General features: G+C 42.7%; 1 protein-coding gene across 5 annotated transcripts in view; it reads left to right on the top strand.

Annotated features, from left to right (window-relative positions):
• Positions 1-23415, top strand: part of DIXDC1 (DIX domain containing 1) — a 274022-nt gene that overhangs the window by 29283 nt on the left and 221324 nt on the right. The window lies entirely within an intron of this gene.

Below are 23415 nucleotides of genomic sequence, written 5' to 3'. Positions count from 1 at the left end.
TCACTGTTACTATTACAAGGTAATATCTGGGTTTGTATGCTTTTGGTGCACACAAAGCTTTAGGTTCTTCTGGAAAGCTTTATTGGACTTCAAATGGAAGTCTAGGCTGAAATACATGCTTGTGAACTGTTTTACATGCCAAAAAGTTTACATTTCTTTTCATCCAGACATACATGTCACAGGCATGTTCTGACCTCCTCAGCTGCATCTAAAGCAACACAAGTTAATTATGGACCTCCCCAGATTGTGATTAGGAAAGATGAAGGAACAGCAACATATTGATGATGTCAGTCCTAAGTGCTCACCACCTCTTGGCCGGCTCTCTCTGTGTCTCTCACTGTGTAGTTAAAGCATTACTGTATACCAGGGATATGCAATTAGCGGACCTCCAGCTGTTGCAGAACTACAATTCCCATGAGGCATAGCAAGACTCTGACAGCCACAAGCATAACACCCAGAGGCAGAGGCATGATGGGACTTGTAGTTTTGCAACAGCTGGAGGTCTGCTAATTGCATATCCCTGCTGTATACCAAATGTATACAAGGAAACTACAGACCACCAAGCCTAACATCAACAATATGTAAGGTATTTGAGGGAAAGATAAGTGACAACCAGCATGGATTTATGAGACACATGTTATCATTCAATGAGGAAGTAAGTGAGAAATCGGATAGTGGAAGTCAAGTGGATGAAGGTTTATCCAGATTTTGCAAAAAAAAAAAATACATATATGTGGCAGCACAGAGACCGGGGGGCCTCACCACAAGCCCAGGACCCATACTAACAATTGGGACCTGGAACTCCCGATTCTGGGTCACCTGATCACTGTGGTAGCTTCTGATTGGTTACCACAGTGATCCGTCACTGTGAAGCCCATCCCTGTGTTTCTCACTCTGTGAATGGAGAGGAAAGATACATTGTATCTTTCTCCTTGCAGAAAGGGAAAAAAAAACACGTAAATAATAATAAGTAAGAAAAAATATAGAAAAAATTACCGTATTCAAGGTTTGATCTAGGTCAGTGCCAGGGTTAGTGTTTGGGTCAAGTGAGGGTCAAAGGTCAAGGTCAGGCCAGTTTGGGCAGGATTTTAAAAGATTTTTTTTTATTAGCGTCAATGTTGGTGTATTTTTTGTAGGACAAAAAAAAAAAGCAAAATGTGCACTATTGTTTCTGGGCTGTACTATGGGTACAAACAACAATATGTGATATCGCTGCAATCGTCAGGAGCAGAACATTTTTATTTTGGGTTGTTCTATGGTCAAAATTATGATAATAGCAAGAAATATACAGCTTTTAAAAAAACATTTTTTAAACTATTATTTGAGCCAGTTTTCCTTTGGTAATAACAAAAATCAGGAGATATCTATTACTATTTACCACCAATTTGTCCTGAAAAAAAAAACACACTATAATCCACATGGATGCACAAAGTAGTTGTGATATGTACAGTTTTACTAACACATGTCTAAGTTACAAAATTGTGCTTGGGCTTTAAGATTTGGTTTACCTTTAGGCATGAATGGGTTAATCTATAACACAGGGTCTATTGGAATTGATGAAATTATAGAAAAATACATTTGAACGCCTTTGCATCAACTGGTTTTCTGCAGTAATTTTCCATAAAATATGATCTGATCCTCATCTAAAGCCCCATACACACGATTAGATTTTCTGCAGATTTTTGTTTTCAGATTTACCAAAACCATATAATATGAGGTCAAACCTTAAAGCGGAGGTTCACACAAAAATTGAACCTCCACTTTTTGGAATCCTCCCCCCCTCCGGTGTCACATTTGGCACCTTTCAGGGGGGAGGGGGGTGGAGATACCTGTCAAAGACAGGTATTTACACCCACTTCCGGGCATAGACTCCCATGGGAATCTATGCCTCTTACCGTCCCACCACGCTGTCTGCTGGGACACACACGGGTCCCAGAGACAGCAGGGACCATTCCCGTTGCGCTGCGCAACTCGCACATGCGCATTAGGGAACTGGAAAGTGAAGCCGCAAGGCTTAATTTCCTGATTCCCTTACCAAAGATGGCAGCGGCAGCATCCGCGGACCGAGGGATGGTTTGGTCCCGGGTGTCGACATCGCTGGACAGGTGAGTGTCCTTATTTTAAAAGTCAGCAGCTGCAGCATTTGTAGCTGCTGACTTTTAAAAAAAAATGTATGCGGGACTTCCGCTTTAAGGGGGTTTCAGTTTGTATGCAATCAGGCAAGCCCTTGCACTACATGGTTTTGGTAAATCTGAAGACAAAAATCTGCAGAAAATCGAATAGTGTGTGTATGGGGCTTAAGTCATAACAATAGACAAACACAATGTGCTTATGCTGATAACACACAAACAATTACAATTTCTTGTGTCTTTAATGAACACACTTATTAAACATGCACAGTGTTAGTGGAAAAAGTAGGTGAACCCATAGTCTAATTACTTCAACCAAAGCTAATTGGAGTCAGCGGTTTGCACTCTTGGAGTCCAGTTACTGAAAATTTGTTTTTGAGGTGTGGTTTAGAGCTGCTTTGATTGATAAAAGACACTCAAACATTTTAAGATTGCTGTTCATAAGAAGCATCGCAAAAAGGAGCTCTCTGAAGACATACAATCAAGAGTAGGTAATCTGTATAAGGCTGGAAAGGGATACAAAACAATTTGTATTTAGTGTTTAGGCATCCATCAATCAACAGATAAATTGTCCATAAATGGAGACAGTTTCTTCCTAGAAATAGGCACCCAGCCACGTTGACTCCCAGGATACACTCCTCAGTGAGGTAAAGAAGAACTCACAAGCAACAGCGAAAGACTTGAAGACACCACTAGAACTGGCAAATATCCCTGCTCATGAGTCTGCCATGCGTAAGTCTTTGAACAGGCAGGGTGTCCATGACAGAACACCATGGAAGGAAGTGCTCTCCAAAAAAATCTTTCTTCCAGGAATTCATCCTAGATATTTTCTGATCTCAGAATTGTATAAAATCTGACGTAGATACACCCTTTATTACTGCAGTATCCCCTACTTTTTTTTTAGGATTTGTATGTTTAGTCTGTATTATCTGGGCATTGACTTTGTACCTTCTGTCTGCCAGCTGGAGCTTAGTAGAAGTTGGGTGATGCAGCAAGACAATGACACTAAGCATCAAAGTAAATCCACCATAGATTGGGTTCAAGAAAATTAAAATTATACCTTTGTAGTGGCCCAGTCAGAGCCCAGACCTTAACTCCATAGACATGCTGTGGAGTGATCGCAAGAGAGCCGTTCACACAAGACACCTTACAAATGTGCCTGAGCTGAAGCAGTTTTGTAAAGAGGAATGGTCAAAAATTCTTCCTGAACATTGTGCGGGTCTAAGCCAGAGCTGCCAGTCATTGCTGAAAAAGGAGATTTGACCTTCTATTATCGCCAAAGGTTTACTTACTTTTTCCTCCAGCACTGTGAATGTTCAATGGGTGTGTGCAATAAAGACACTAAAAATTAGAGTTCTTTGTTGTCAGATTAAGTACAATAATTAAGTCTATTGTGATTTAGATGAGATCATATTTTACGCCAAATTACTGCAGAAAACCAATTAAAGTAGTTCCAAAGGCTCAAGGTTTTTTACCTTAATGGCGTCAGGTAAAAGCATTCAAATAAAAAAAAACTTCAGGTGCAGGTCCCCCCCGCAGACCCCCCTAATACTTACCTGTGCCAAATCTCGATCCAACAATGTTCAGAGAGAAGCAGCTCTCCTGGGTCTCTTTCTCCTCATTGGCTTTTTTGGTTCCTTTTTAAATCATAATGATAACAGAAATCACCCAAATGGCCCGTATAAAAGGTTTCCATACCTTGGAATGTTTGGCCTTGGAACAGACACAGAATGGGCACACACAGGTTAAGCCTTACGTTGGCTTGGTATCAAAAGAACCCCAAATTTTCCACTTCTTAATAAGTGGTTAAACAGTACTGACTGGCATTGAAGCATTGGCATTTCAAGGCTTTGGATATGTTTTTTATATCCTTTTCCATCTTTGTAAAGTTTCATTACTTTGTTACGCAGGTCTTTTGACTGTTCTTTTCTGCCTCCTCGTGGCTCAGTGTCTAGCCTGCTTAGTCCATCCATGTGAGAGCTAACAAACTCATTCACTATTTATACACAAACACTAATTGTGATTTAAAAAGCCACACATGTGGGAAATTAACCTTTAATTGCCATTTTAACCTGTGTGCCACCTTCTGTGTCTGTACCAAGGCCAAACATTCCAGAGTATGTTAACCATTTGGGTGATTTGCGTTATCATTATGATTTAAAAAGGATTCAAAGAACTATTTTTTTTAGGGCTAGTAAAGATTAATTCCTAGATTAATCATACATTTTTTTGATCGATCAATTTTTTTTTGATCGATCAAAATTCTTTTGACTTATACTCACCTCTCCGCCGGCTTCCGGGTCTTCAGGGTGTTCCGTCGGAGATCCGTGACGTCACGGACATCGACATCACGGACTCCTCCCCCTTCCCCAAGTGCCTCCGTCTGCTAACAAAGGGAAGGGGAGGAGTCCGGTGACGTTGAAGTTCTGATTGTACGTAATGCTTACGGGGGGAGGAGCTACGCCTGACATCCCCCGCCGCTGCCCTACGAAACTAACACAATTGTCGGCTTTACATGTTGTGTTTTTATCATCTTTACGTAAGTAGTTTGTGTTTGAACACAAAAATGTAATCTCATACTTAAGCGGTGAGCACTCAGATCTTTTCTTTCTACCCATGACCTGACATCCTTGCTGAGATATAAGGAGATGTGAGAGAAGTTTATGGTCCGTGTTAACCCTTTTGATACCCGCTTGCATGGCCACCTGTTTGCACAGGGGTTCATACCATAAGGTGAGAGTGATTAGTTAGACCGGAGGTGGAGGGATTGTCACGCTACTGTGGAAAAATTACTTACGTCAGTGCTACAGGTTGAATTTAAACTGTATTTGTGTGAACTGTGAAGTTAAGTCATGGATTGTGGAAACTAACTAGTGTCGGGTGATTGTATATAGTGTATACCACATTTACCACTGACTAATACAGAGTTTCCATGCAAGGAGATCAGCTAAAAGTAGTTGGATCTGTATTTGTGTTATAAATAATCGAAATTAGTCGATTAATCAATTTAAAAAAAAATCTATTAATTGAACACAAAAATTTTAATCAGTAACAGCCCTAATTTTTTTTGTACACATTTTTTGCACAATTGTTTGCACTTTGTATTATATTGTGGTTATTTTTTGTAAGTTGTGCTACATCATTCTGTTATGTATACTGTATATTAGCTCACTAAGGTTGGAATTATGGGTGTTGGCTAGCAATTTTTTTTTTATAATTTACCGTTTTTATTTATTTTTCTTTTTTTCACATGACAACAAAAGAGGAGTTATCAGACAGGGGACAACATATAAAGTCCAAAATCAATTAGTAGTCTAACAAAGACACATAGCTTAACGGTATGCATAAGTCACAGCTAGCAACTTTTTAAATAATTTTATTGATTTACATTGCCTTGCGAAAGTATTCGGCCCCCTTGAACTTTTCAACCTTTTGCCACATTTCAGGCTTCAAACATAAAGATATAAAATTTTTATTTTTTGTGAAGAATCACCAACAAGTGGGACACAATTGTGAAGTGGAATGAAATCTATTGGATTTTTGAAACTTTTTTAACTAATAAAAAAATGAAAAGTGGGGCGTGCAAAATTATTCGGCCCCCTTGCGTTAATACTTTGTAGAGCCACCTTTTGCTGCGATTACAGCTGCAAGTCGCTTGGGGTATGTCTCTATCAGTTTTGCACATCGAGAGACTGAAATTCTTTCCCATTCTTCCTTGCAAAACAGCTCGAGCTCAGTGAGGTTGGATGGAGAGCGTTTGTGAACAGCAGTTTTCAGCTCTTTCCACAGATTCTCGATTGGATTCAGGTCTGGACTTTGACTTGGCCATTCTAACACCTGGATACGTTTATTTGTGAACCATTCCTTTGTAGATTTTGCTGTATGTTTGGGATCATTGTCTTGTTGGAAGATAAATCTCCGTCCCAGTTTCAGGTCTTTTGCAGACTCCAACAGGTTTTCATCCAGAATGGTCCTGTATTTGGCTGCATCCATCTTCCCCTCAATTTTAACCATCTTCCCTGTCCCTGCTGAAGAAAAGCAGGCCCAAACCATGATGCTGCCACCACCATGTTTGACAGTGGGGATGGTGTGTTGAGGGTGATGAGCTGTGTTGCTTTTACGCCAAACATATAGTTTTGCATTGTGGGCAAAAAGTTGGATTTTGGTTTCATCTGACCAGAGCACCTTCTTCCACATGTTTGGTGTGTCTCCCAGGTGGCTTGTGGCAAACTTTAGATGAGACTTTATATGGATATCTTTGAGAAATGGCTTTCTTCTTGCCACTCTTCCATAAAGGCCAGATTTGTGCAGTGTACAACTGATTGTTGTCCTATGGACAGACTCTCCCACCTCAGCTGTAGTTCTCTGCAGTTCATCCAGAGTGATCATGGGCCTCTTGGCTGCATCTCTGATCAGTCTTCTCCTTGTCTGAGCTGAAAGTTTAGAGGGACGGCCAGGTCTTGGTAGATTTGCAGTGGTCTGATACTCCTTCCATTTCAAAATGATCGCTAGCACAGTGCTCCTTGGGATGTTTAAAAGTTGGGAAATCTTTTTGTATCCAAATCCGGCTTTAAACTTCTCCACAACAGTATTACGGACCTGCCTGGTGTGTTCCTTGGTCTTCATGATGCTCTCTGCGCTTTCAACAGAACCCTGAGACTATCACAGAGCAGGTGCATTTATACAGAGACTTGATTACACACAGGTGGATTCTATTTATCACCATCAGTCATTTAGGACAACATTGGATCATTCAGAGATCCTCGCTGAACTTCTGGAGTGAGTTTGCTGCACTGAAAGTAAAGGGGCCGAATAATTTTGCACGCACCACTTTTCAGTTTTTTATTTGCTAAAAAAGTTTAAATTATCCAATAGATTTCGTTCCACTTCACAATTGTGTCCCACTTGTTGGTGATTCTTCACAAAAAATTCAAATTTTATATCTTTATGTTTGAAGCCTGAAATGTGGCAAAAGGTTGAAAAGTTCAAGGGGGCCGAATACTTTCGCAAGGCACTGTAGTATTGGATTGCACAGATTGATTATTTGCACACTATGGAAATTGTTAGAGAAGGAAAATTTACAGGTTGAACTGGCTGGACCTGTGTTTTTTTTTTTTTCAACCTTGTAAAATATGTAACTATTTAACTGTGTAACTGTAGTGTGGCCAGTGGTTGGCAGGTTTGTATAGAATATTTGCAAATTATGGCAGATTCCTCTGTGTTTGCTTTCCACCTGCCCCAAGAGTTCAATGATTCCCATTGCCACTCCATTCATGGCTGCTGCCATCTTCTCTGCCAGCTCTTCTGGCATGGTGTCTTCCTGCTTTGCCCATTGGGCAGGCACTAATGTAACTCTTGTATGCCGTCTGTATGTAGTCCATGCTCCCAATTCCCTTCTTGGCCTTTTAGGGACAGAAATGGGCCTGAAGTGTACACGGCACTTGTTCATGGATTCAGGTTGTGCACAGAAAAAAGCTTGGAGAAAGGAAAGAGATTTTTATTTCCCAGCAGGAGAAACATGCAGTCTCTTCTGCTACAATGTTGTGCCTCCTAAGCCCTTGTACACACGGTCGGAGATTCCGACAACCAAATCCGTCGGATTTTGTCCGTTGGATTTTGTCCGACGGATCTTGTCTGAAACTGTTGCATACACACGGTCGGTCGGACAAAGTTGTCGGAAAATCCGATCTTTCAGAATGTGATGACGTAATTTTGTTACAATGGGACTACGTTTAGGCTAGTAGCCAATAGCTTTGATGTAGGAATTTGATCTAAGCATGCGTGGCACTTTGTCCGATCGGAATTCTCTACACATGATCGGAGTATGTCTGATCGGAGCATTTTGTTGGAAAATATTTCCGGCAAGTTGGAAAAGTTGGTCCGACGGATACCGGTATTCAGACGGAAACAGTCCGATGCATACCACACACAGTCGGAATATCCGTCAAAACGCTCCGATCGGACACATTCCGTCGGAATCTCTGATCGTGTGTACAAGGGCTAACAGTTATACAGAGGAAGTTTAGGTCCACTTTAAGTCTTGCCTTACAGTTCCTTCCCTAGCCTGAATACTGAATTACAGGAGGCTAATATAAAGACAAAGGTACTGTACTGTTAAAATTAAATGTAAGGTTTTTTTTTTTAAATGAAGACATGATTGGTTTAGATGAGGCATTTTATATACGTCTACACTTTTTCTTTAAGGCCCCTTTTTACATTGGCACCCTCCATTCTGTCACATATACAACATCCTTTTTCCTCCATCTTGTAATGGTGGAAAATGGGATCCATATCATTCCTATGGGTTGGCCTGATGTAAGCTGGTGATTCTTCAGCCTATATCTGCCCACCTTCGGCCAGGTCATTAAACGTGGAACTGGAAGCATACATATTTTCATTCGTTCTATCGAACGTGAATGGATCCAGATGTGGGTGGATAAAGGGCAGCCACACGTCTTTTTACAGCCTGCCACCCATAGGGCTAGGTTTCAGTCCACTTTTGATCCGTGTAATCATGGACCAAAAACAGACTGATGGAATGCCTACATGAAGGTGCCTAAAGCTTGAAAACATCTGAAGACGCAGCTATACGATATACTGTACTGTATGTGAACTGTTTACCTGACATACAGTGCCTTGACAAAGTATTCATACCCCTTGAAATTTTCCACATTGTGTCATGTTGCAACTAAAAACGTAAATGTATTTTATTGGGATTTGGTGTGATAGACCAACACAAATTGGCACATAATTGTGAAGTGGAAGGAAAATGATAAATGGTTTTCAACATTTTATACAAATAAATATGTGAAAAGTGTGGTGTGCATTTGTATTCAGCCCCCCTGAGTCAATACTTTGTAGAACAAACTTTCACTGTAATTACAGCTGCAAGTCTTTTTGGGGATGTCTCTACCAGCTTTGCACATCTAGAGAGTGACATTTTTGCCCATTCTTCTTTACAAAATAGCTCAAGCTCTGTCAGATTGGATGGTGAGCTTATGTGAGCAGCAATTTTCAAATCTTGCCACAGATTCTCAATTGTTGTCTTGCTGGAAGGTGAACCTCTGCCCCAGTCTCAAGTCTTTTGCAGACTCTAGCAGGATTTCTTCTAGGATTTCCCTGTATTTGGCTCCATACATCTTCCCATCAACTCTGACCAGCTTCCCTGTCCCTTCTGGAGAAAGGCATCACCAAAACATGATGCTGCCACCACCACCATGTTTCACATGGGGATGGTGTGTGCAGGGTTGGTTTTCTGCCACACATAGCATTTTGCTTTTAGGCCAAAAAGTTCCTAGTAGAGACGTATGTGAACAAAACGCTACATGTTACGTGCCCTTAAGCGCTTCTTTAGGAGCTTGCAGTGGTGCATAATATACTAAACAATATACGCAGGCAAACCTGGTGGGATCATCCACCAATCAACGGTTTCATGCCTTAAGCAATATAAAGCTTGAAAGGTCCTTATAACTTGTGTGGGACGGGGGGTAATAACCATATCCTCAACAGCCAAAATAGGGAACTTTCAACCAGGCACTAGTACCGTACACATGGAAAGGGGGTAGCTCAATATGGCTATCCCTATTTAAAATCCACTTTAAGTGTAGGGGACCAGTAGAGCTCCAACAGTGTTAAGACCAGAGCCGGTAAATGTATCTAAGACCCACTGTACGTATCTCTCAGTAGCCATGTGTAGGGCAGCACCAGAGACTTTTTGTTTGCCACACTTTAGAGGCCAGCAGTCTCTGCCTGCAAAGGGCAATTGCCAAATGCCTGACTGAGCCAGTGTCAGGCCTATCCATTTTGTGCTAGCTGTGCCTGAAGATCAGAGAGGAAGCAATGTGCTGGAGGAGAAAGATCTGAAGATCAGAGAGGAAGCAATGTGCTGGAGGAGAAAGATCTGAAGATCAGTGAGGAAGTGATGTGCAGGAGGAGGAATGGAGTGTATATACTCGACTGTATATAGTTGTCCCAAGAAAGTGCTGCCAATTATACTGGGCATCCATTTCTCTTACCCAATCCAAGTTCAATCCCCTCAATAAAATACAAAAAAAACAAAGCATATGGACTGTTCTATGTCTCTGAGTGTCTGAGAGGTGGATGCTGGGCTGGGCAGGATGACAGACAATCCAACATTTCAGCAGCCCCTACGGAGGGGGGTACCGCTACGTACGAAAATACATTTTGTCAAGGTTGTTCTCCTCTAATTCTCTCAAAAGTGAAATATGGGAGAACCGGTCACAATTTAATAATTTTTTTACACCAGTTTCTCCTTTTTCCCTTCTTTCGAAGCTGGTTCTGTATTGCCATAACTTCAAGTCCAACTATGGAAATAGCTGTGGTTTGCAAGTCATCTGGAATATAATCCATTGTGCAAATGTGATTATTTCTACTGAACAAAGAATCCACATCACTCTGAATAATGGCGCTGAAAGGCGTGGCTACAGGGTCACACCTTCTATACATCACTTCCTAACAAACGCTACGGCGTTGTTACGTCAAACAAAAAGAGCATTTGCTGTTCGCCAATTTTTGTACAATTAGTACCATCCTCTGGTTCGACTTGCTGCAAAACATCGAGGAAAACCAGGCGATAGTTCATCTGATTTTCTTATTGTGTGATCCAGAAGTTGATATGGGGAAGCATACTCCTTTTTGTTTACAATGTATCAATTTACCTTGTGTGATCTTCTCTCTTGATATCTGAAAATACAAAGCTTTATCAGCATTTTAAAGTTTTTGTAAACCCTCCTCCACAGCTTTGTCCCATGTAAATCAGCATAAAAAACATGAATGAACACTGCTTGTAGATATCTCCTTACTTGCTTAGTATTGTTGTAATCCTTTTTGTTCTTTAGAATAAAGTCACTGCACTGATGGGGCGGATGTGAGAGAGGTGAGGGGAGGGGCCTGACTGCGGCGTCCTCGTGGGAGATGGTGGAGGCCCCGAGGAGTGAGCCGGAGGTGAGCACAGTGAGAGGGTGCTCTGCCCCGGCGTGAGGAACGAACAGCCGCGCTGACTTTCAGCTCCGTCCCCCCCCTCGAGCATCGACTACGGCGAGTAACAGAACAGTGGCGGTTCTGCCCGAACAACCTCCCGCTTTGGTGCGAGCAGGGCGGGAGCGCGTGAGGGGAGTACGAGCGGTAAGATCGGGGAACAGGACCAAGGCAGACGGGAGGTAGGACTCTCTCTTGGAGGCAGCGGTGCTCATACCGGAACCCCAGCGAACCCTCAACGATCCCCGGTCTCCTCTGTGAGGACACAGAGGAGGGGAATATAAGGTCAGATCGTTCCTTTTGGCTTATATCTCAGATGTGACTGAACGTGTTAGTAGATAAACGCAATATCAGACGGACAGTGTTACGGTATAAGAGAAGTGATATTGCTGAATCCTGTAAGGGAAGAAGTGGCAATCCGGGTAATGTAGATCCCGTTCCCAGGAAACGGAGGGGTAAACACATGAGGGTCTGGCTCTTTGCTCCTGTTTGAAACTTCGCTTTGTGTGCATGTCCTAACTGTGTTTAATGGCCCCAGTATCCTCCCCTCTCTCCCTCTTTGTTCCTACGGTTTGCAGAAGTGAATTAAAGGGACGGTAACATATTATACAGTTCATTTCCAATTGAGAGCTATAATAATTATGGTAGACAAAGTCTGCAAATCCGAAGCTTAGCAGTGAAATTACAAGAGCAGGTCCCAGAGTGGGAACCGTTAGAACAAGAAAAAAAACATACAGAACTGGAAAAGAGAAGGAGTTACCGATTTGCAAAACAAAGTTGGGACTCAGGAACCCGGGCCTAAAGTACACTGGGCTGAGGTCTTTTTAACCCTTCCCCCCGATATGGTGGCCTAATTATACTGCAAAGGTGGAATAAAAGTAATTAAAAGGACAGTGCCTGTATTTAGGTAAGCTACCCTAACTACGATCTTTGAAGTTTAAAACTAGAGGTAGCGTGGTAACAGTACAAGAGAAACCCCCAATAAGAGAACCTCTGGGAAGGTGGTCCCTGGGAAATCCTGGGGAAAAGAAAGACAAAGGAGAACATGAAGGGGAAAAATACGAGAACGAACGAGCCCAAAAACTCAAGGGAGAGTTTGAACTCCAGTTCAATTCAAAAATATCTAAAAGAAACAAGTCAAAAAAGCCCGGGCCTTGAGGGAAACCAAAGAGGGGGGAGAGAGCGGAGGAAGGAAGTTGGAAAACCGGAGGGGGCAAGGGGAGACTCTTCGGGAGAAGAGGTGGATCAGGAGAGTGGACGAAGGCGAGAAGGGATCCCCTCTCAGATACCCACAAAGGGGGAAATGCAGGAAATGTTCCTAAAATTAGAAAATATAATTAAAGCTGAGATCCTAACTGTAAGGAAGGACATGGGGCACTTATTGAAGCGAGTAGAAGAAATGGAGGATCAAACAGGAAGACAGGCCAGGGAAATATTGGAATTAAAAATACAAGTAAAGAAATCGCAGGAAGCGCATAGAGAGACCCGATACAAGATGGGAGAAGAATTGGGTACAAAAATTGGAAAGATATTTAATCCCTTACTGGGAAAAGAAGAAGGGACAGAGTTAAAGCTAGAACGTGCGCTCAGAATAAGGAAACCTCAAGGGTTGAGGGAAGAAATCCAGAGGGATGTAATAATAAAGTTCCAGCAATACGAAGATAAGGCGAAGATTTGGAGTAAGCTTAGAGGCCTAGCCCCAATTCAATATGAAGGAGAAACGTTACAGATCTTTCAGGACTTGGCACCGGGAACCCTGGCTCGTAGAAGAAGACTAAAGCCTTTATTGGACCAACTGAGAAGCGTAAACGTAAAATATAGTTGGGGTTTCCCGGCAGCGCTTTTAGTGCAGAAGGAGGGGAGGACGCTTAAGCTCAAAACCCTAGATGAAATTGAGGACTTCTGTAATAAAATAGGAATCCCAATTCCCCTGATCCCATTAGACCCTTGGGAGGTGTAAGGACTGAGAGGCTCAGGAAGGGGGAACTGTAGGCAACTTAGTAGAGGTATAATTGTCTTTTCCTGTATTTCCCGATGTTCTTTGTTTCCGATCTAGGGGTGGGGGGGGGTGGGGGGAGGCGCGGTTGGGGGGGAAGGAGGGGGATTGGGGCCTTGGGGAGGTGGGAGGAGAGGGGACGCAGTTAAGGTCATACCCTAGGAGAATGGGCTTGCAGAGGGAGTAATACTCACTATGCAAAGCAGAGGCCCGGAACGGGCTGGGAGGGGGGGTAGGGGGGGAGGGTAGGAGGGGGGGGTAGGGGGGGAGGGTAGGAGGGGGAGGGGGGGGTAAGGGGGGGGAAATGTTCCTGGGGGGGTACTAAGGTATACCAAAAGGTGCAGAGTAAATGTTCCCAGAGAAGGATTGGATGGCTGAGATAAAATTCGTGTCATACAATGTTAAGGGCCTGAACTCGCCAGACAAGAGATTTAAGCTTTTAAAAGAACTTCAACAATATAAAGCAGAAATAATTTTTCTACAAGAGACGCACTTAACACAAGACACAAACGTGAAATTGCACTCCGTAAATTATCCAACCTGGATTTATGGAGATTCACCAATTAGAAGGGCTAAGGGAGTGGCTATTGGGTTCGAGAAGGGCATTAAATATGAGGTGTGCGATAGGCTGACCGACCCAGAGGGGCGATATCTATTTTTGAATGGGAAAATAGGAGATAGAAAGATCACCCTAGCTAACATATACTGCCCAAATAAAAACCCAGAGAGATATATGATACAAATAATGGGGAGACTAGCGGAGTTTAAGAAAGGAGAGGTAATAGTGGCAGGAGACCTTAATTTTTGTTTGGATCCAGCAGCTGATAGTACGTCTGGTGCAAGGGGGAAGAATATGAGAAATATAAAAAAAGTAAAACTTCAGTTGAGGCGCAGTCAACTGATAGATGTATGGAGGATACAGCATGAAAAAACAAAAGATTATACGTTTTTTTCCCCAGTGCACGGGACCTATACCAGGCTGGACTATATCTTGGTCGAACATAGGCTACTGGAGGTGGTCTCGGAAATGAAAATAGAAATAGCAACTTTCTCAGATCATTCCCCAGTAGCAATGAAGTTGAGGATACCCGGGACACAGAGACGCCCCTTTACTTGGAGGTTAAATGAGGAGCTCCTTTGGGATAAGAAAACGGCGGAAACCATACAGAAAGAGATAGAATTTTATTTTAGGACAAATAGTACAGAGGAGGTGTCGGGTGCTGCCCTATGGGAGGGCCATAAGGCCTATGTCAGGGGTGTCCTCATATCTATAGGGACCAGGAAAAAAAAGGAAAGAAAAGAAGAAAAGGAGAAGTTAAGGAGAGAGGTCCACAGTCTGGAACAGAAGCAAGGGGGCCAACAACAAGAGACCTTTCATCGACTGATCAATAAGAGAGAGGAACTTAAAGATATTTATGAGGAAGAAACTAGAAGGGCATTTTTTGGTAGAGCCAGAGAAAGGTACTATGGGGAAAATAAAATAGGAAAAAATCTAGCGAGACAAGTGAAAAGTAAAAAAGGGGTCAACTTCATCGACAAAATAAAGGATAAGAATGGTAAAATGGTATATACTTCTGGGGAAATAGCAGAAGTATTCAAACAATATTACGAAGCCTTGTACAATGTGGAAAAGAGAGGGGAACAGGGAAAAGGGCAAAAGGAGAAAATGAAAGAATTTATTTGTAAAGCCAAAATGCCCCGCCTGACAGACGGGGAGAGGGAGGACATGGAGAGTCCCATTACTGAAGAAGAAATCTATAAGGCCTTAAAAGAGACAGCCTCAGGGAAAAGCCCGGGCCCAGATGGGTTTGTAATCTCGTACTATAAAAAATTTAAGGAACTTTTAGTCCCCCATTTATGCAAATATATCAACGGATTAGGCACTGAATATGATATGGGGAGGGAAACACTGCGGGCCGCGATTACTTTAATCCCGAAAGAGGAGAAAGACCAGACACTTTGTGGCAATTATAGGCCGATCACGCTGCTAAATACAGACGTAAAATTATATGCTAAAGTAATAGCAGCAAGATTAAAAAGAAATATGACAAAACTGGTACATCCGGACCAAGTCGGGTTTGTCCCTGAGAGAGAGGGCAGGGACAACGGAATAAGGGCCTTGCTCCTCATCCAAGCTTTAAAAGACAGTGGGTCCCCAGGTCTATTCCTGTCAATTGATGCTGAAAAAGCTTTTGACAGGGTAGACTGGGGACTCATGCTAGAAACACTAGAAGAGATGGGGGTGGGCCCGAGGATGATATATTGGATCAAGGCATTATATAAGAACCCACAAGCGACGGTTAAGGTCAATGGAGAATCTTCTACCCTGCTGCAAATGAGCAACGGGACCAGACAGGGGTGTCCATTGTCGCCCCTACTGTTTGTGATTTCCCTTGAACCTTTGCTGGCTGCAATTCGTAATAACCCAGACATCACAGGGATTAGAATAGGGGAAGAGGAACACAAATTAGCCGCTTATGCGGATGATGTGCTCTTCTTCATTACAAACCCCAGGATTACGATCCCGAATCTGTTAAAGATAATGGAAGAGTTCGGACAAATTTCTAACCTAAAAATTAACCTTGGAAAATCAGAAGTTTTAAACATAAATATATCTGCAAACAAGAAGAGGAGAGATTATGTGCGCAATTCTTTTTTCCCTGGCGTAAAGAAATTAAATATCTGGGGGTCCTCCTGTCGAACAACTTAAGAAAACTATACCTAAAAAACTATATCCCTTTATTAGAGGAAATTAAGAGCGAAATAAATAAAATCTCAGCTAGCCCTCTTTCGTGGTTAGGTCGGATAAACGTGGTAAAAATGATCTTAGTCCCGAAGATAACATATAAATTTCAAATGATGCCCATCGCACTCCCTGCGACTTATTTTTTAGTTTTAAGGAAGATAATATCGAAGTTTATATGGCAAAATAAAAAACCGAGAATCTCGTACGCGGTACTAAGGAGAGGGAAAGACCAAGGGGGAGTGGCAGCCCCGGACATAAAAAGATATTATAATGCAGTAGTTTTGTCACGGGTGGTAGAGTGGGCGAAAGAGGTAAATGATAAAAGATGGGTAGGTATTGAAAACACGCTTTCACAAACACATTTAGGAAGAATAATTTGGAATCCGCCACAATTTAGGACACTGGGCTTAAACACCCACAAGATTACACGACAAGTTTTTAAACTATGGGACCAATTACACACGCAAAAAAAATGGGGGTATAACTCACCGTTGATCTTTTTGAAAGATAACGACTATTTCCCACCAGGACAACGAGAAATAGGGGGAAACTGGATATTAAAAGATAATGCACAATTAAAAGATATCTTAGTAGAAGATAACTTAAACACGTTTCAAGCACTAAGAGAAGACACAGAATTATTGAGGATTGATGAATGGCGGTACCTCCCTTACGGAGCAAAGAAGATCTAAGACCCTTTGAACAATTGTGTCAGAAGGATAAAACAACAAAAAAAAGAAAAAATATTGGTTCGATATATAAAATAATCTCAGAGGGGGATGAACTGGAGGAACCGGCATTCTTTAAAAAGTGGGAAAAAGAACTGGGAGTACAATGTAACACTCAAATTAGAAAGAAAATATTAACTTTAATTCACTTTGCGGGGGGAGGGAGTAAATTGATAGAAACAAATTACAAATGTATAGCAAGATGGTATGCCACCCCTGACAAACTAAGTAGGTTTAGAAATGACCAATCGCCGGAGTGCTGGCGAGGATGTAAGTCTATCGGGAGTATGGGCCATATATGGTGGGATTGCCCCAAAATTAAAGAATTCTGGAAGAGGATAATTGAATTAGTAAAGGTGGTAACGGGAAAAGTGGTCAGAGAGGACCCATGGATGGCGTTATTCCACGGGACAGAGGAGACAATTAATCAATATAAAGCATCATTAGTCCCTATATTATTAGACACCGCAAAAAATCTTATCCCGAGAAAATGGCGAGAGAAAGAAAGCCCCAAAATCCAGGATTGGATTCGTCGGGTAACCGAAATACAACATATGGAAAGTGGAGAGGGCGGAGATGAGGAACCAGCCATAAAGGAGGAGAGGGACAGGAAATGGGATCTCTGGGAAAAATTTAAAAAAACATGGCGATATGTGGAGGAAATAACGCAGGAATAACTACGGGAAAGGCATAGTGGAAGTGAGGCTTAAAGTAGAACCCCGAGGGAAAGTAACCAGGAACAGGGAGGGCGGAGGGAGGGAGTAGAAGAGAGTATGAAGGGACAAAGAGAAGAGGAAGCACGAACGAGAGCAGACACTTGATGTATTGCCGTAGGATACGGGTTGCTTACCTCTTCTCTTTCCACCCATAATGAATATGAAAAAGAGAGGGATCGGGGGGAGGGGAGTAAATAAAGTGAAGAAATAGGGCGAAGGATGATAAGGGAAAAATTCAAAGGGATAGAATAGGATGACTTGGTGGTTTCTCCTTTTTTTGTTTTTTTTGTATAAATGAATAAAGTGTTTGAACGATAAGGTTTACCAAAAAGAAGAGCTACAATGATGTGATGTTAAGACGAGGTAAACTAAAATGAACGCTAAGTTGATTGGCACCTCGCTGATAAATTCGCTGAAGTAGCTAAAAAAAAAGAAGAAACAAAAAAAAAAAAAGAATAAAGTCACTGAGCATGCCCAGATCTCCCCTGATTTACAGCACACTCTCTATGTCTTATCTATCTGTTATCAGGACTTCCTACGGCACACCACTGAACTCTGCTAATCACTCAGAGCTTCCTCCTACACACCATGTGACCATGTGACATGACATGCAGTATAAACTTGGCCATTACTGCAGTCTTATCAACTGAAGCTAATAAGACTGACATAGGGAAACATTAGACATCAGCACAAGTAAATACTACGAAATAAAACAAGTCAGCTATGAACAGGGAAGCAGGGTTGCCATAGAAACGTTGGATTGAGAAGGAGGCTTGGTTAACAGTACAGGAAGTGCTCAATGTAAGGGCGGAAATACACTCTACTGTGGACTAAGAAAACAATACTTAAGATGGTGCTGCCTAACCCCTGGAAACAAGTTTTTTTTTTAAGTTTCTTTAAACAGCAAGTAATATGTGATTTGGGCTGGATTACAGTGGCTATAGTCTGATAATGACTTATTATAATGGACTAAATGAAGAGAAGCATCAGAGTGGGAGAGTTTACTTCCTCTTTAAATGGAAAGCTTTTGAGACCCTTGTGGCTGTTCACATGGCAGTCCCCTTGAAGTTCCGCACGTAAAATGAAGTCATGTCTGAAGATTAATGTGGAGTAGAGAGCAGTCCAGCTGTCCGCCTGCTATAAGTAATATTTATTGATTGCAATGCTGGGCATAACTGTGTTCTATTCATGTAAAATTTTATGTTAGAATCTACGAAGAACAGAAATGAAAGCATTTGTATTTTCTGTATCTAAATACACCAATATAGAAAATGTGCCTTGTTCATTGCCTGTGTTTGCCAAGCAACAATTCAGATGTGTTTTGTTATATGTGTTATTTTAAAGACATAAAGCCTATCTGGAGCCCAAACATTTTATTTTAAATGGGGTCGGTAATGTTTGAAACCCCTGTCAGGGATTCTTTTTGCAGTCTATGGTCCATTGGGGAAATGTATTTTTACTTTCTGCCCTCTAGAGTCAAGACAAGTGGTTCTAAACCACTGGACCGTTACATAGTTAGGTTGAAAAAAGACACAAGTCCATCTAGTTTAACCAAAAAAAAATAATCATACAATCCCATACACACAATCCTTCACCCACAGTTGATCCAGAGGAAGGAAAAAACCCCAGCAAAGCTTGAGCCAATTTGCTACAGCCAGGGGGAAAAAATTCCTCCTGGATCCCCCCGAGAGGCAATCGGATTTTCCATGGATCAACTTTACCTATAAATGTTAGTACCCAGGTTTATTATTTTACATTTAGGAAAGAATCCAGGCCTTTTTTAAAGCCTAAATCTACTGAGCTTGTCATAGTGTCCCCCAAACTTGCATAGTGTCCCGCAGTAGCCCTCAACCTCCCACAACGCCTCCCAGCTCCCATAATGCCGCCTAATCTCCCATTAAAAGCCCTCGGCCCACACAGTGTCGTATGTTGAGGTTTTCTTCCAGGTCCACCTGAGCATGCGCTCACACACCCGGAAACCCGAGCTGTCATTTGCTGCCGCATAAGCTGATCAGTGGGTCCCGGGCCAATGATTTATGGCTGGGACCTGCTGATCATCTGCGCAAATGACAGAAGAGAGCCCTGTGTTGGTAAACAACACAGGGCTCTCTACAGACAGCAGCAATGTTTTTTTTCTTTTTTTTTTGTATAAACCAGCACATAGTACACACAGTAAACATTGTAGGCACATAGTTAACCCTTTCATTTCCCCTAAATAATAACCCTTTCCCAGCCAGTGTCATTAGTACAGTGACAGTTTATATTATTAGCACTGATCACTGTATTAGCGTCACTGGTGTTGTCAGTACCAGTTTCCTCCCAGCATCAGTTAGTGTCAGATTGCGTTACTGATCACTGCCATTACTACTATAAAAAAAATGTATATATCATCATTTGTAGACGCTATAAGTTTCACGTGAACCAATTAATATACAGATTTTTTTGGCTAAAGACATGTAGCAGAATAAATTTCGGCCTAAATGCATGAAGACATTTTTTTGTTATTGGATATGTTTTATAGCAGAAAGTAAAAATTTTTTTTTTTTTTTTAATTTTATATCTTTTTTCATTTATATAATAAAGAATAAAAAACCCAGTGGTGATTTAATACCACCAAAAGAAAGCTCTATTTGTGTGAAAAATATTATATAAATTTTGTTGCATGACCAGTTATGCCACATACACACGACCGGACTTCTTGACAGCAAAGGTCCAATGGAACAAATCCGTCGGATAATTTGATCATGTGTGGGCTCCAGCGGACCTTTGCTTGCCAAAAATCCGAAGGACTTTAGAAATAGAACATGTTTTAAATTTTCCCACCGGAACTCTGCCGGACCCAGTTCCTAGCGGGAAACCCGTTCGTCTGTATGCTGGCCCACGGGACCAAATACGACGCAAGGGCAGCTACAGCACCTGCCTGCGAGAATGTTTGGTTCTCGGCTGCAGGGTACTGTACATCTCGCGCTCGCTGCAATAGGAAAATCAAATTTTTCTGTTGCAGTGAGGGAGAGGCGAAAATGTCCCTTTTAGGTCTGGATTTTATGGGGAAGCCCCTACACCAAAAAAAACAGCGTGGGGGTCTCCCCAAAATCCATACCAGATCCTTATCTGAGCACGCAGCCCGGCCGGTGTCAGGAAAGGAGGTGGGGACGAGCGAGCGCCCCTCCCAAGCCGTACCAGGCCGCATGCCCTCAACATGGGTGGTGGGTGCTTTGGGGAAACACCTTGTCCCCATGTTGATGAGGGCAAGGGCCTCTTCCCGACAACCATGGCCATTGCTTGTCTGGGTCTGCAGGCGGGGGCTAATCGGGTTTAGTAAGGGTTCCCCCAGATCCCGGCCCCCCACCCTATGTGAATAAGTATGGGGTACATCGTACCCCTACCCATTAACCTGGGGGAAAAAGTGTCAATAAAAAAACCACTAGACAGGTTTTTAAAGTAATTTATTAGGCAGCTCTGGGGGTCTTCTTCCGACTTCGGGGGTCTCTTCTGACTTCTGCGTGCTTTCTGGTTCTTCTCCCGCTCTCTTGGCTCTTCTCCCACTCTCCAGTTCTTCTTCCGGGCTTTTCCACTATCTTCTGCTCGTTCAGAAAGTCCATCAGAACTCCGCCGGATATTCCGGCGAGAAGTCCGTCAGACCTAGTCTGCTGGAAAGTCCGGTTGTGTGTACAGGGCATTAAAGTAGCACGGAGTCGAATAGCAAAAAATAGCCTGGTCACGAAGGGGGTAAAACCTTCTGGAGCTGCCGGCTGAACAGAGATTATCCAACAGATTTCCACAGTGTGGATGGGGGAATCCCCTGTTATTGTTATTGTGGTTATTGTATTCCGAAAGCTGCAGCAGGCACCTCTCAGAATACGCAAACAGCATCTGATTGAATGCCGCTGCTGTCCTGCTGACAATTCTGCCTGGCTCCTTCAGTTTTTTCAATTTAAAGGATATTGGGTGGGAAGTGGCCAACAGGACCACCCACATAGCGAATTTCAGCCTGTTCCTCGGGAACCATCTAAAGTTCGAATTGTATGTGTCCGGCTAAGGACTGTTTGCCGAAAAAGGTGTTTAGAACATATCTTCATCACATCTGTTCTGGGGACAACTATAAAATGTTGGATTTCCCATATATCTCACTGACAATGGGATATAGAGATGGTGAATCTTCCCAGGGGGAACACAAGCGGAAATAAAAGCACAACAACGGTTTTAACACTTTTACACTTGTTCACACCAGATGCATTGGGGCAACTATTTTCAGCACAGACCCAATTAATCGACAAGGCAAAACTTTTCCTAGACTGTCAGTTTACACCACTGCAGTGCTGTGGTATGCACTGAAAAAAAATCACTGCATGCAGTACTTGGCAACACATCCGCCATGAACAGAACTGTAATGAAATGTCACTTGTAACATTTCAGTTAAGTTCTGTGAAAAAAAGTGAATAGTATGACGTGTCGGGATCTGCACCTAGGCACTGCGTCTCCCAGGGCACACTAGGGCTTGTGCAATCAGCGCAGATTGCTGGTGTGAATGAGCCCTTGAATAGAAGTTCACTTAAAAGTGGAATTCCAGTAAAATTTTTTGTTTCAAGGGTGTTGGCTCCAACTTGTCTGGCATACACACAGTCACACAAATGTTGGCCAACAATTACGAACGTAATGACGTACAAGATGTACGTGATGTCTCCATTACGAACGCCAGTTTTACAAGACCGAGCGCTTCCGGCTCGTACTTGATTCCGAGCATGCGTGGACTTTTGTGCGACGGACTTGTGTACACACGATCGGAAAGTCCGACAACAAACATTTGTTGGTGGAAAATTTGAGAACCTGCTAGCCAACATTTGTCCGATGGAGCATACACACAGTCGGACTTACCGCCAAGAAGCCCACATCCAACATTTCCCTTCTATAAATCCAGTCGTGTGTACGTGGCATAAGGCTAAACCTACCCCCACCCCCATTCTAAGACTATTCTATCTACCCTGTAAAAAAAGATGTCTATACTTACCTATCCTGGAGCTGCTCCGGTGCAGTCACATGATCGGGTCCCATCATCGGCTTCAGTGTAGAGAAGAGGCAGCGACAACAGATGCAAAGCTTGGATGATGATGTTACCCATAGGCTTTCTATGAGGCAGCCGTTGTCAGCCCCACCTCTACACTGAAGCAACCGCTGGAAGCTGGTAATGTGGCCAGGCTAGTGTGGCTTCAGAATATGTAAGTATAGACATTTTCAGGGTAGATTGAATAGTCTTAGCCCTTGTACACACGGTCGGAGATTACGACAACCAAATCCGTCGGATTTTGTCCGACGGATCTTGTCCGAAACTGTTGCATACACACGGTTGGACAAAGTTGTCGGAAAATTTGATCGTTCAGAACGTGATGACGTAATTTCGTTATGATGGGACTACGTTCAGGCTAGTAGCCAATAGCTTTGATGTAGGAATTTAATCTGAGCATGCGTGGCACTTGGTCCGATCGGAATTCTCTACACATGATCGGAGTATGTCCGATCGGACCAGTTTATCGGAAAATATTTCCAGCAAGTTGGAAAATTTGGTCCAACGGATTCTCCGACCGTGTGTACAAGGGCTTTGAATGGGGGTGGGGGTAGATTTTGTCTTAAAGTGGTTGTCAACTCCTATTGATTAATTTTACCTATAGGTAGCCTATAATAAGTCTTACCTGCAGGTCCTGTAAATATCTCCTAAGCGAGCACCATTTAGGAAATATTTACTGTACATGCAGGCGATGATGTCATTGGCGCATGTGCTCTGAAGGAACAGCCGCCCGTGCCGGTCCTTCGGAGCCCTGTGCTGTGACCGGCTGCTCCCGCGAATGAGCGGTAGTGATGTCACGCGGCTCCGGCCAGTCACTCAGCCGGAGTCAGCGGACCCGGAAGGAAGACGGGTGAAGATGGATGCGGCCTCCAGCTGTGACAACGAGGGCTTCATTTGCAGGTAAGTTTCACATAATGTGCTAGTATGCGATGAAGAAAGGAAAAATCGCATAATTTATGACCAGCTCAAGTGTAGTTGCTTTTTATGTTCCTGGAGTTGGGCTGTAAATAATTTTTTTTATGCCTGGATATGGTTGAGACA

Source organism: Lithobates pipiens, unplaced genomic scaffold, assembly GCF_037356315.1.
Source record: "Lithobates pipiens isolate NorthernLeopardFrog02 unplaced genomic scaffold, aLitPip1_a1.2 Scaffold_27, whole genome shotgun sequence".
In the NCBI taxonomy this organism is placed as follows: domain Eukaryota; kingdom Metazoa; phylum Chordata; class Amphibia; order Anura; family Ranidae; genus Lithobates; species Lithobates pipiens.
Note: the sequence above shows the minus strand (reverse complement) of the source record. Positions and strands in the feature narration are given on the sequence as shown.